We start from the raw sequence: 11,341 nt of genomic DNA, 5'->3' as shown, positions 1-11,341 counted from the left end.
AAAGATTTGATTAATGTGGTTCCATTTGGATGCAGTAATTGGCTGCGACTGTTGTAGAAAATAATCAGGCTTTCATTCCTTACAAGTGCACGGACATGCTAATGAGAGAGTGGGTTAATTAAGCCCGCGGCAGAAAGCGACAGTTACTGATGACTGTTATGACAAACCACCGACTCGGCATTTGGGAGCAGGACAGCAAATTTGCACTTTATGAAATTACAGGAAAACTAGGACATAAGGAATAAATAGTTACATCTGTTTGGTGAAAGGTGGAAAAGGGTGGGGAGAAAAAAGAGGGGCTCAAGAGGAAGAGAAAAGAACAAGTGAGAGACAGTCTCCCCAAGAACAGGGCGGGGGTCCTGAGCTGCAGGAGGCCCATGGAGAGGCTTCCTGGTCCTCAGGGGCTGCTTCTGCTTGTGCTCCAGTGTCACGGTGCTGGTGGAACGTGACACACTCAGTCCAGCACCTTCATTACGGACTTTTTGCAGAAGGACCAGACAGCAGCTCCGTTGCCTAGAAACAGAAAGAGATTTGAGGAAAGAGAGGGAGATATAGGTAAAGGTCGGGGAGAGCGTGGACTTGCTTGGGGACCTTTCACTTGTGGCCTCTCAGAAGGAGCATGAGTGGGGAGCTGGGGAGATTACATGCTGTTTCTTCATTTTTTTAGAGGAGCTAGGCTGTAAATATCTAGGATGAATCGGATGCCTGGGTTTATTTGTTTTGTTTTGTTTTGAGACAAGATTTCACTCTGTCACCCAGGCTGGAGTGCAGTGGCACGATCCTAGCTTGCTGCAGCCTTAAACTCCTGGGTTCAAGTAGTCTTCCTGCCTCAGCCTCCTGAGTAGCTGGGACTACAGGCATGCACCACCGCTCCTGGCTAATTTTATTTTTGTAGAGACAGGCTTTTGCTTTGTTGCCCAGGCTGGTCTTGAACTCTTGGGCTCAAGGGATCTTCCTCCCTCGGACTCCTGAGTCCGAGCCTCTGGGATTATAGGCATGTGGCCAGCATGCCCAGCCCGGGGTCTATTTTATCACCCTTTCATCTCACTTGCTCTCCCCAAATGGATTTCTGCTTCTTAGATCCAAATCCAGGCTCCCTTCCTCTCAGCTCTGCCGGCTCCCTAGAATCCCTGTGTTCTCCTGTGTGACTCAGACTCTGTTATTCCTTTCTTTGCCTCTCTAAGTTATTTAGATCTCAAAGGACCAAAATTTCTGTTCGTCTTCTGGGGTTCTGCTTTATACATGAGCTCAAAAACTTCATCTCTCCCCAGCCTGCTGAGTATTGAGGGGGAAACAAACATGAATATAACTTGGTCCCTGCCCTTCTGGAGTTTATAGACCAGTCGAGGAGAAAAGCCACACAGACAAGTCACTAATGGTCTAGGTGTCATCAGAGAAGAATAAATGAGCCCGTGGAGTTCAGAAGGAAGGTGATCACTTCCTTCTGGGCATGTGGGAAGCTCTGCAGACAAGGAGCTGTGAACATGGGCAAGGTAGGAAGGGGGTGGAGGCAGAGCACACAGCAAAGTGAAATGATAGCGATACGAGTGTGACACAGGTGATGTGGGTGGGTTTAGGGGAGAGACAGGAAGCTGAGCTATAGGGGTCACCTGGGGATAAGTGGAGAAAGGTCTTTGATGTTTCTTAAGGAGCTCATGTTTATCCTGTAGGCAATGGGGCATCATTGAGTATATTTTGAGCCCTGCATGTCACCATCAGACCTGTGCTTACAGGAAATCCTTTGGAAGCAGGAATGTGGTGGAAGGCATAGGGTGGAGAGGTGTGGGAGTAAACTGGAAACCAGAGATCAGGCAGGAAGGAGGCCAGTCCAGGCCTTCAGGGGAAGGGAGCTGGTCCGGAGCAGGGGCTGCGAGGATGAACGGGAGTGTGGTCTATTTGGGGCGGCGCTGCACCCTGCTCCAGGTGGCCATAACCCTCTTAGAGCAAATGCCCTTTAGGCCCTCCTTGAGCTCAGCAGTGGGGGAGGGGTCTCCTGGAGGAAATTTCCGTGCAGAACCCACTGTGATCGGTGTTGCACTCTGCTTTCATGGACCGCGTCTTCAGTCTTCAGGTACACAAGAAAAATTTGCATCTGTGATGGTGAATATTAGGTGGCAACTTGATTGGACTGAGACACGCCTGGATGGCTGGTGAAGGACTGTTTCTGGGTATGTCTGTGAGGGTGCTGGCAAAGGAGATTACATCTGGGTCAGTGGACTGGGAGAGGAGGGCCCACTCTTAGTGTGGGTGGGCACCATCCAGTCAGTCGCTAGGGTGGAAGCAGATGGGATAAGCTGGCTTGCTGGGTCTTCTGGCTCTCTTTCTTCTTCCTGGGCTGGATGCTTCCTTCCCTCCTGCCCTTGGACATCAGACTCCAGGTTTTTTGGCCTTTAGACTCTGGGACTTGCACCAGTGGCTCTTGGGCCTTCAGCCATAGACTAAAGGCTGCACTGTTGGCTTCCCTGGTTTTGAAGCTTTAGGACTCGGACTGAGCCACTACCAGCTTTCCTCTTTCCCCAGCTTGCAGATGGCCTATCATGGGACTTCACCTTGTAATTGTGTGAGCCAATTCTCCCTAATAAACTCCCTTGCACATATACATAGATTCCATTGGTTCTGTCTTTCTGGAGAACCCTGACTAATACAGCATCCAAGATATAAGAAGTGCTATCTGCTTCCGTGTTTAGGGAATGATACGGCACAAGGCTCGCTGACATGGCAAACTTGTGAAATACAGTTCAGTTCTCCAAAACCCAGTTTACGGACAATGGTTCCAGGAAATCCATCATGGCACTATGGCAGGGGTAGTCAGTTACATGTTGATGAGCTATTCTCCAGGTGGCCATTGGCTCTTCTACCTACTCCATCCCATGAGAAAATAGACAGTTTACACCTATAAAGTAAAGTATTAAACACAGGTAGCTGGCAGGGAAAGGAGGGAATTCGCCTTATCCAGGCCTAGTCTGGCCTGCACTGTACAAACATTATTTGCTGTAATTCTCACTTTACCTATGAGGACACTCAGGATCTGAGACATAAAATAGAAGCCCAAGTTCGCTGAGCCAGTAAGTGATGGGGCCGCGTTTAAGAACAGGATCTATCTGATGCAAATACTAGGCTCCTTCTCTTGATCCTCAAGAATTATTTTTACGACATAGGAACTTACTAAACAATCAATTTCTTGATACTCAGGTGGAGCAGGCTTGTACCCTCAGGCTCTGATGTGATCCTGCCCTGCCCTGGGCCCTCTTCTTATGCCCCCCGCAGCACAGGTAGAGGCCATCCGAAGTGATGATGAATAGCATGAAGCCCAAGAGTTTTGCAATGTGCCATGTTCTAGGTGCTTAATGCTGTCATATCAAAGCGGTTCCACTGCCCCAGCCACATGATACTTACAAACAGGTTTCACGTTGCTCTTTGCTCTCTTGGCTAGAAGGAGATTGGAAAGTAGAGGCCCAGAGAAGTAGCCTTTGGCTAACAAGGTGGGACATGTCATTGGGTGAGGCTTGTCATTTTTGTGTTTCCTGTGACTGAGCCACTCTCTGGGAAAGAACCCCAGAGAAAGAAAACTACGGCAAATCAGTCCACAAATAGATCAGGTGCCTACAGAAATTGAGAAGGGCCATTCTGCAATCATTGGGAAGAATCATCACTCATTTGCTAGATTAGCGGGAGCCTCCCAAACTCACTGGCTGACATCTGGGGGAGGTCTGCAGCCCGAGCACCCCGGCCTGCCTGGGAGTCACTGATTTAGACCGGAGAATTTTATGGTTTGAAAATGGCCTTAAAATTTGTTTGGAATTACCCAGAGCACATTTTAAACACTGAAATGGCCATCTTCATATAAAAAATATGAATACTAAAAAAGTATTTACAATTTACGTGGGTACAATTCCTTTCCTGTCTTCCTCAGCGCTTCCCTCACTCCTCAGGCTTTCCTCTTCCTCTTTGGAAGGGCTCCAGGCTCCAGCCTTTCTCCAGCTTGCACCGAGAGGCCAGCAAGCGTTTCACCCCTACATCCAGGGTGTTGTCTGTCCTCCATTGTTCTGCCCTCTGTACCGGGTTGAATAGTGATCCTCTGAAAATCTGTGTCTATTCAGAATCTCAGAATATGACATTGCAGGGAAATAGGATCTTTGGTGATGTAATTAGTTGTAATGTGCCATGTTCTAGGTGCCTAACACTGGCGTGTCAAAGGGGTTCCACTGCCCCAGCCACATGATATTTACAAACAGGCCGGCAAGCATTTGAAGTCATGCAGGATCAGGGTGGTCCCTGAATCTAATCACTGGTATTCATATAAGAAGAGGAGAGGACTCACAGACACACGGGGAGGATGGCCATGGGAAAACAGAGGAAGAGATGGAGTGAGGCAGCCACCAGCCAAGGACACCAAGGCTTGTCCGAAGCCTCAGCAGAGAGAAGAGGTGAGGATGGATTCTCCCTGGAGCCTTCAGAGAAAGCAAGGCCTGCCAACAACTTGATTCCAGTCTTCTTAGCCCCTAGAACTGGGAGAGAATAAATTTCTGTTGTTTTCAGCCACCCAGTTTGTAATAATTTGTCGTGGCCGCCCCAGGAAGTTAATCCTTGGGTTCAGATCACATAGGCTTTGCCAATCTCCACTAAGAGGCCCAGCACCTACTTCAGAGAAGAAACCCAGGAAGGCCTCCATTATCTCACTTTTGAGGCATGAGCTTAGGGGTTTGTTGGGTTGGAGATCCATCCATTTCCAACCAAAAGCTCATTTCCTCCCGTATTCTGTTGTTCAATTCCTGTCTCCAAGTTTCTGCCCTTCAGTGAGCCTGTAAGATCTGACACCCTGGAGACAGCATCAAGATCAGAGCTGTATTGCTTCTATTAACTTAACGCATACTAAGTGACAGGCCTTTTTGTAATCGACATTAATCGTTTATTCTTACACGAAATAGTTACTCCACCAATGCTTGGTGTCTGACCTGCACTTTAGGCCCTACCTCCGTATGTGCTGGAAACGAGAGGAGACTGGTTGTGTTTTTAACCAATTCTAGTTCTTCCTCCTGACTGATAACACTCTAGAAAGCTCTACAGGAACACTATGGGACCTTCCAAATGCAATGGGACCCTGACTCCATTTGCCACCATGCAACTTGTCTACCCCGGTCCTGTCCCCCCTTTTAACCGTGGAAGGCTCTGTGGGTTGTCAGAGGGGTTCTGCACATTTTATACCTGACAGGACCTCTCCCAGAAACCCCTGAGGGAGACACCGTTAAAGTGTTTTATGTTGGGGAATAGGTTGGTTTCTGAGCAATAAAAAAACAACGCCATTGAAGAAGCAAGCTCCCGGGTAATTACGGGGACCAAGGAGATGGCTTCCATATGCCGGGTGGGTGCTTGCAGGCCGGAGCCTGCATCTGTTCCCTTTGTTCTGTCAGAGAACAGAGCCAGAAGGGGGTCTGACCTCCCGATAAACCCTGAACCAGAACCCTCTGCCGAGCTTCAGGGAGGAGAGGGTGCCTGGGGGTGGTGGAGGGAGGTCAGAGGGCAGCAACATCTGGCAGAGGAAAGGGTGGGTGGGAGGTGGGTGTAGGGAGAAAGGGATGGGGACCGGGCTGCCCCCTCCCTAATCAATAAACCCAGCTACCAGAGGAGATCAGAGAACCATTCATTAAGGAGCTCGTTAAGTGATTGATAGGCTTAATTTTCCTGTCAAATGTGGACTTCCCTTGTAAACATGTCAATTGAGGAAAGTTCAAGCTTGTCACTTGGATTTATGGCTGGAATAACATGTAGGTGGGAAAGAGGGGCAGGTCCCCCATGACCCAGGCTGGCGGCTGTGAAATGTGAAGGCCAGTGTATCCAGGTGCCTGAGAGGCCCTCCTTTTTTCTTCCCACAGCTGAGACAACAATCACAGCCTGGAGTTCTCACTCTCTCATCCTCAAAGGAATGAAGACGTGGCAATCCCACGCCCCTGCCAGCCCCTCCCACCCCACGAGGCTCTCCCTGAAGTTATTCATCCGTCCACCTGCAAATCCGGGAGGGATCCTGGTGTTAGAAGGACTTAGCCAAGCCCGGGCTCTTGGCAAACAGATCTGTTCCTTTCTAGTTGTCCTGGAAGACCAGGAGTCAATGAAAACAGGAGCTGAAAGCACCACTATCATGGGACATGAACAAGTCATCAGCTCCTCAGTGATCTGGAAAATGGCTGGTGGCACTTGGGGGACAGGTTGCAGCAGAGGTGAGCAGGAGAGGAGCCACTCACTCAGCACAAGTTGTGGGGTGGGCGGTGGAGGGCAGCTGCAGGCTGCAGCCTAATGGGTGGTCCTGTGGGGGGCCCATTTCTAACAGGCTTGGTCGAATGCTCCATGTTAAATTAGCCAAGTGCAGCCATGCTCCTCAGATGCATAAGAGATGCAGGCATGATACAAGTGAGCAATGGATAATTGAGCTCAAAATCCACTGGAATCCATCAGTGCTATTATTATAGAGTGCTGGCTTTAGGAGAGAGGCTCTCTAGGACCCTGCCTGTCTGCTTTAAACAGCACAGAAATGCTGCCTGAACTTGGAGATGGCCTGCCCTCTTCAGTGTTAAAATACACTGGGCCTTGTATCATGCACTTTTCTCTCTGGCATGACTGTAGACCCCCTGAGAGCAGGGGCCTCTGGCTTTGGCCTTTGTGCTTCCTGCAGTACTTAGGGGAGGCCCTGAGGAGCTGCTGCCTGGCTGGGTGCTGAGAGCCTGGGCTGTGCTGGAGAGCACACCCCTGCCAGGTTGGACCTTGTCAGGTCATCCAGGAGCTTCATCGCGCAGACCCTCGGGGTAAGGAGTTAGGGTGGAGAGTGGCCTTAGGGGGCAGATGATTTCTAAATGAAACCTCTGTGGAAGTCTTGTCCTAGCAGCACTTACCAAAGTGGGGTGTGTGTGTGTGTGTGTGTGTATGTGTGTGTGTGCATGTGTATGTAGAGGGATGTTTTGCCGGGTGCTTGCAAAATCCAGGCCCCCTATGATTTATTATTTATACCATAATAAATCATGATTGCACTGGAAATGTGCTACACTTCAAAGTACAACTCTGCAATGACATCAAACCTTTCAGACAAAATCCCAAGGCAAGGAAGAAGGAGGAACATCCAGTAATGCTGCTCACGGAATCCCCGTGCTCAGTGGTGTCTCCTATCTGTTTCTTTTTCCGGAGCTGAAAAGTCTCTTATTGATATAGGCTTGCTTACATGTCAATATTCTTGAAGTGGGACCACAGCAGTCATGATAATAACAACAACGGACAACAGTGGCAAAGTGGTATAGTTTGGCTTTGTGTCCCCACCCAAATCTCATCTCAAATTGTAATCCCCACATGTCGAGGGAGGAAGATGATTGGATTATGGGGTTTCCCCCACATTGTACTCATGGTAGTGAGTGAGTTCTCAAAAGACCTGTTTTTTTTTTTTTTTTTTTTTTTTTTTTTTGTAGATGGAGTCTTGCTCCGTTGCCAGACTGGAGTGCAGTGGCGCTATCTTGACTCACGGCAACCTCTGCCTCCCAGGTTCAAGCGATTCTCCTGCCTCAGCCTACCAAGTAGCTGGGACTACAGGCGCCCACCACCACACCCAGCTAATTTTTGTATTTTTAGTAGAGACAGGGTTTCACCATATTGGCCAGGATGGTCTCAATCTCTTGACCTTGTGATCTGCCTGCCTCAGCCTCCCATAGTGCTGGGATTACAGGCGACCTGATGGTTTTATAAGGCAGTTTTCCCTGCTCTTGCTTGCTCTCTCTCCTGCTGCCTTGTGCCTGCTTCCCCTTCCACCCTGACTGTAAGTTTCCTGAGGCCTCCCCAGCCATGTGGAACTGTAAGTCAGTTAAACCTCCTTTGTTGATAAATTACTCAGCCTCGGGCAGTATGGACTAATACACAAAACAATCTTTTTTTTTTTTTAATAGAGGCAAGATCTTGCTCTGTCACCCCAGCTGAAGTGCAGTGGCATGATCATAGCTCACTGCAGGCTTGAACTCCTGGGCTCAAGCGATCCTTCCACCTCAGCCTCCTGAGCAACTGGGACTACAGGTGCCCACCATCACACCCAGCTAATTTTTAAAATTTTTTGTAGAGTTGGGATCTCTCTATGTTGCTCAGGCTCATCTTGAATTCCTGTCCTCAAGTGATCCTCTTTCCTTGGTCTTCCACAGTGCTGGGATTACAGACATGAGCTTAAGCACTTACTATGTGCCAAGCAATCTGAGAAGTGCTCCACAAACATCTCTTCTAATTCCACATCAAACTGTACTTCTGCTCAAGGCCACACAGGTGGTTGGGGATGGTGCCTGGCTCGTCTGAGGGCTGCCATGCTCCAGAGGCTGGTGGTGTCCACTATTCCGCTGTGTTACTTTGGAGTCGTCTACGTTGATTTTATGAAGTTGCAGCATGATTGTTGTATTGACCAGAAACGTGTACGTTCGTTTTCATGGCAGGATCTCTGAGCACCTAGTGGCAGCAATTTTCTGAAATACTTTAGGTTTAGACCCACAGGACATTTTTCTTCTTTATCTAAGTGCTGATGTATAATAGGAAGCTATATTATTACTATAATGTTCTCTTGAATTGAGCCTCTGGAAAGGCGCCAAGACCAAGTTTGGACTCAAGCAAAAGCCCCACTGGGAAGAGTTACACGGGGGGTGTGGGGGCTGGGAGGCTCTTCAGTCACAGAGGCTCCTCTCGGCAGGAGACTGGACCCTTGTTTTCCTTTAATGCACTCGAGACCTTTGAACCCAGGGCCAGATGCCCTCCCTCTATATGCTGTTGCGTTCCATCCCATAATTGTGAATTATTATTAAAGTAATATATACTATTTACTGAGCGCCTACTAAGTGCCAGGGATAGCCCAAGCTACTTTGCTTGGGCTCTTTATTCACTACCACACTGACTTTATGCAGTAAGAACTATTGCTATTTCTGTTTACAGATAAGGAAACTGAGGCTTAGAGAAAGTAAGTTTTCCCAAGATTAGGATGTAAAGGTCTGCTCAACCCTAAAGCCTGTGCTTGTTTTACCAGACTCAACTGCCTACTATTCTCAAGCACTCAGCTCCTCAAATCCCAAATCCCGTATCCCTAACTGCCCATCTCCCTAATCCCCTCATCTAAACCTCTGCAGCAATACATTTCTTTCTCTTTTCTTTCTTTTTTTTGTTTTCTTTTCTTCTTTCTGACAATGTTTTGCTCTGTCACCCAGACTGGAGTGCAATGGCATGATAACAGCTCACTGCAGTCTCCACCTCTGCCTCCCAGGCTCAAGTGATCCTCCCACCTCAGCTTTCCAAGTAGCTGGAACTACAGGTGTGCACCACCATGCCCAGCTAATTTTTGTATTTTTTGCAGAGATGAGGTTTCACCATGTTGCCCAGGCTGGTCTCAAACTCTCGGACTCGAGCAATCCTTCTGCCTCAGTCTCCCAGAGTGCTGGGAGCAATACAGTTCTAAAAATCACAGCCCCCCGGCTGCTTGCCCTATGGTGAAGTGTCTTCTTGTTTTGTGATACGGTATCCCTGGTCAGAGTGGACAAAAGATCCTTTGAACTGTGATAGGAGGGGAGGGGCTCTTGCCTGTGCTTTGCCTGTGTGTCTGTGGAGTGTTTGTGGCAGGCTTTTCTTAGGGAATCGAGGGATTCCTTCTATCCCAAGTGGTCTAGCCAAGAGGAAGCAGATACACCCCATTAACAGGTCCTCTCAACATTCGAGAAGTACAGCGAAGCATCCTGAGGCTTCCAGACTCTGCAGCTGCTAGGACTGCGCTGCACCTCCCTGGAGCAACTGACACTGCTTCTCAGTGCCTGCTAATGCCTGGATGCAGCTCTCATTCTTGGTACCAGATTCCCCTCTCCCATGACTTTTCCAGAAACCCTCAACATCTTTCATTTTTAAGAAATAAACAAGAAAGTGGGCCCTGTATTTAGTAAAATATATCTTTCAGCCTGTTCAGCCAGCTAGGTCCTTGATCCCAGGCATTTTCATTGTAAGGAAGACTTTGATCAACTGCCCCATTTCAAAGAGACAGGGAAGTTCTTTAGCTTGCATGAAGCACAATCCCCGTCTGTACTGGAAAGTCCCGGGCTGCACAGTGCTGGCACCAGCCCCTGGGAACCAGCAAGTGAGATGAATTAGGAGCCTAGAGCAAAATATTTGGTTTCATGCAGTTTAGTTTCTTATTATTACTTGCTTAAAATTCTGTGGAACAATTAAATCTTAAAAGTGTCTTGTGGATGCCTTGGGCTCTCTTTTCCTTCAGGTTTATTGATTGTATTTGATATCACTCACAACTGCGATTTTTTTTTAACATTTAATAAGACCATTTGGTTGGAACCCAGAAAACGTTCACAAAACGAGAGAGCACCTAAACTATGGCAAGAGGCCCAAGCCAGTGGGAAGCCTCACATTTATCCACCAAAAACCTTCTCCTTGAGGTCGACTTTGAATTCAGGGCATAAGCTGGGCCCAGTGGAGAAAGAGTTCTGAAGGAATGCTTGGCGATCCCGTCCTTGAGTAATATAGAGAGTCTTTGAGAGTAAAGCAGAGAAGATCCCAAACAAAAGACATTTGAGAACCCTTTAAGGAAACAGATGAACGAAAACAAATGGATGTAGGATCCTCTCCCACCCTCTACTCAAACAGAGGTTCTGAGAACTGATTTACAAATAAACATTGGCAGCATGCTCTGAATTTGACTTGAAACTTTCGGTACCAGGTAATCACACTGAGTGTGTTTTAACTCCAGGCATTTCAGGAGTAAAGGAGTCGTCGGAGGTAGAAAAACACTATAAGCAAGTGTTTATTTCATTTTTCTGACCACCTCTTGGCAAGCGCTTCACTCATTCTTCTTCCCAAGAGTTGGCTTCTAGATGCTTGAACTGAAGAGGGCCTGAATAAATTCACAGTACGGCTGATGAAGCCAGATCTGCTGCATAAGCTTCTTTTTTGTTTAAAAAAAAAAAAAAATCCAGGTTAAAAGGCATTTTAGAATAATAAAGTATAAGAGCTGCCTCCTGTCTATCCTGGAAGATGGGCTACCATCCTACTCCATTTCAGCATGGAGGTGTCGTAAGAAGCTTAAAATACATAACCCCTGCAAAGATGGAAATGAATATTTTTCGGCAAAAGAGGAAATAGAGGAGGTGAGGAGGAGGTGGAGGAAGAAACACCGATTACACTGCTTTGATGGCCTTCTATTTTCAAGCCCTGGGAAAGAAGGATTGGAGCTGCCGCACTCAATATAGGGCAGCGATCTGTGGTTGAGGGAATGCAGCACATCTGCCTTTTATAGGTTTGGAATGAAAAATGTTTTTAATTAAGGAGTGGAATTGGGGCTTTTAGT

The sequence above is a fragment of the Hylobates moloch genome, unplaced genomic scaffold (assembly GCF_009828535.3).
Source record: "Hylobates moloch isolate HMO894 unplaced genomic scaffold, HMol_V3 SCAFFOLD_22, whole genome shotgun sequence".
NCBI classification, from domain to species: domain Eukaryota; kingdom Metazoa; phylum Chordata; class Mammalia; order Primates; family Hylobatidae; genus Hylobates; species Hylobates moloch.
Note: the sequence above shows the minus strand (reverse complement) of the source record.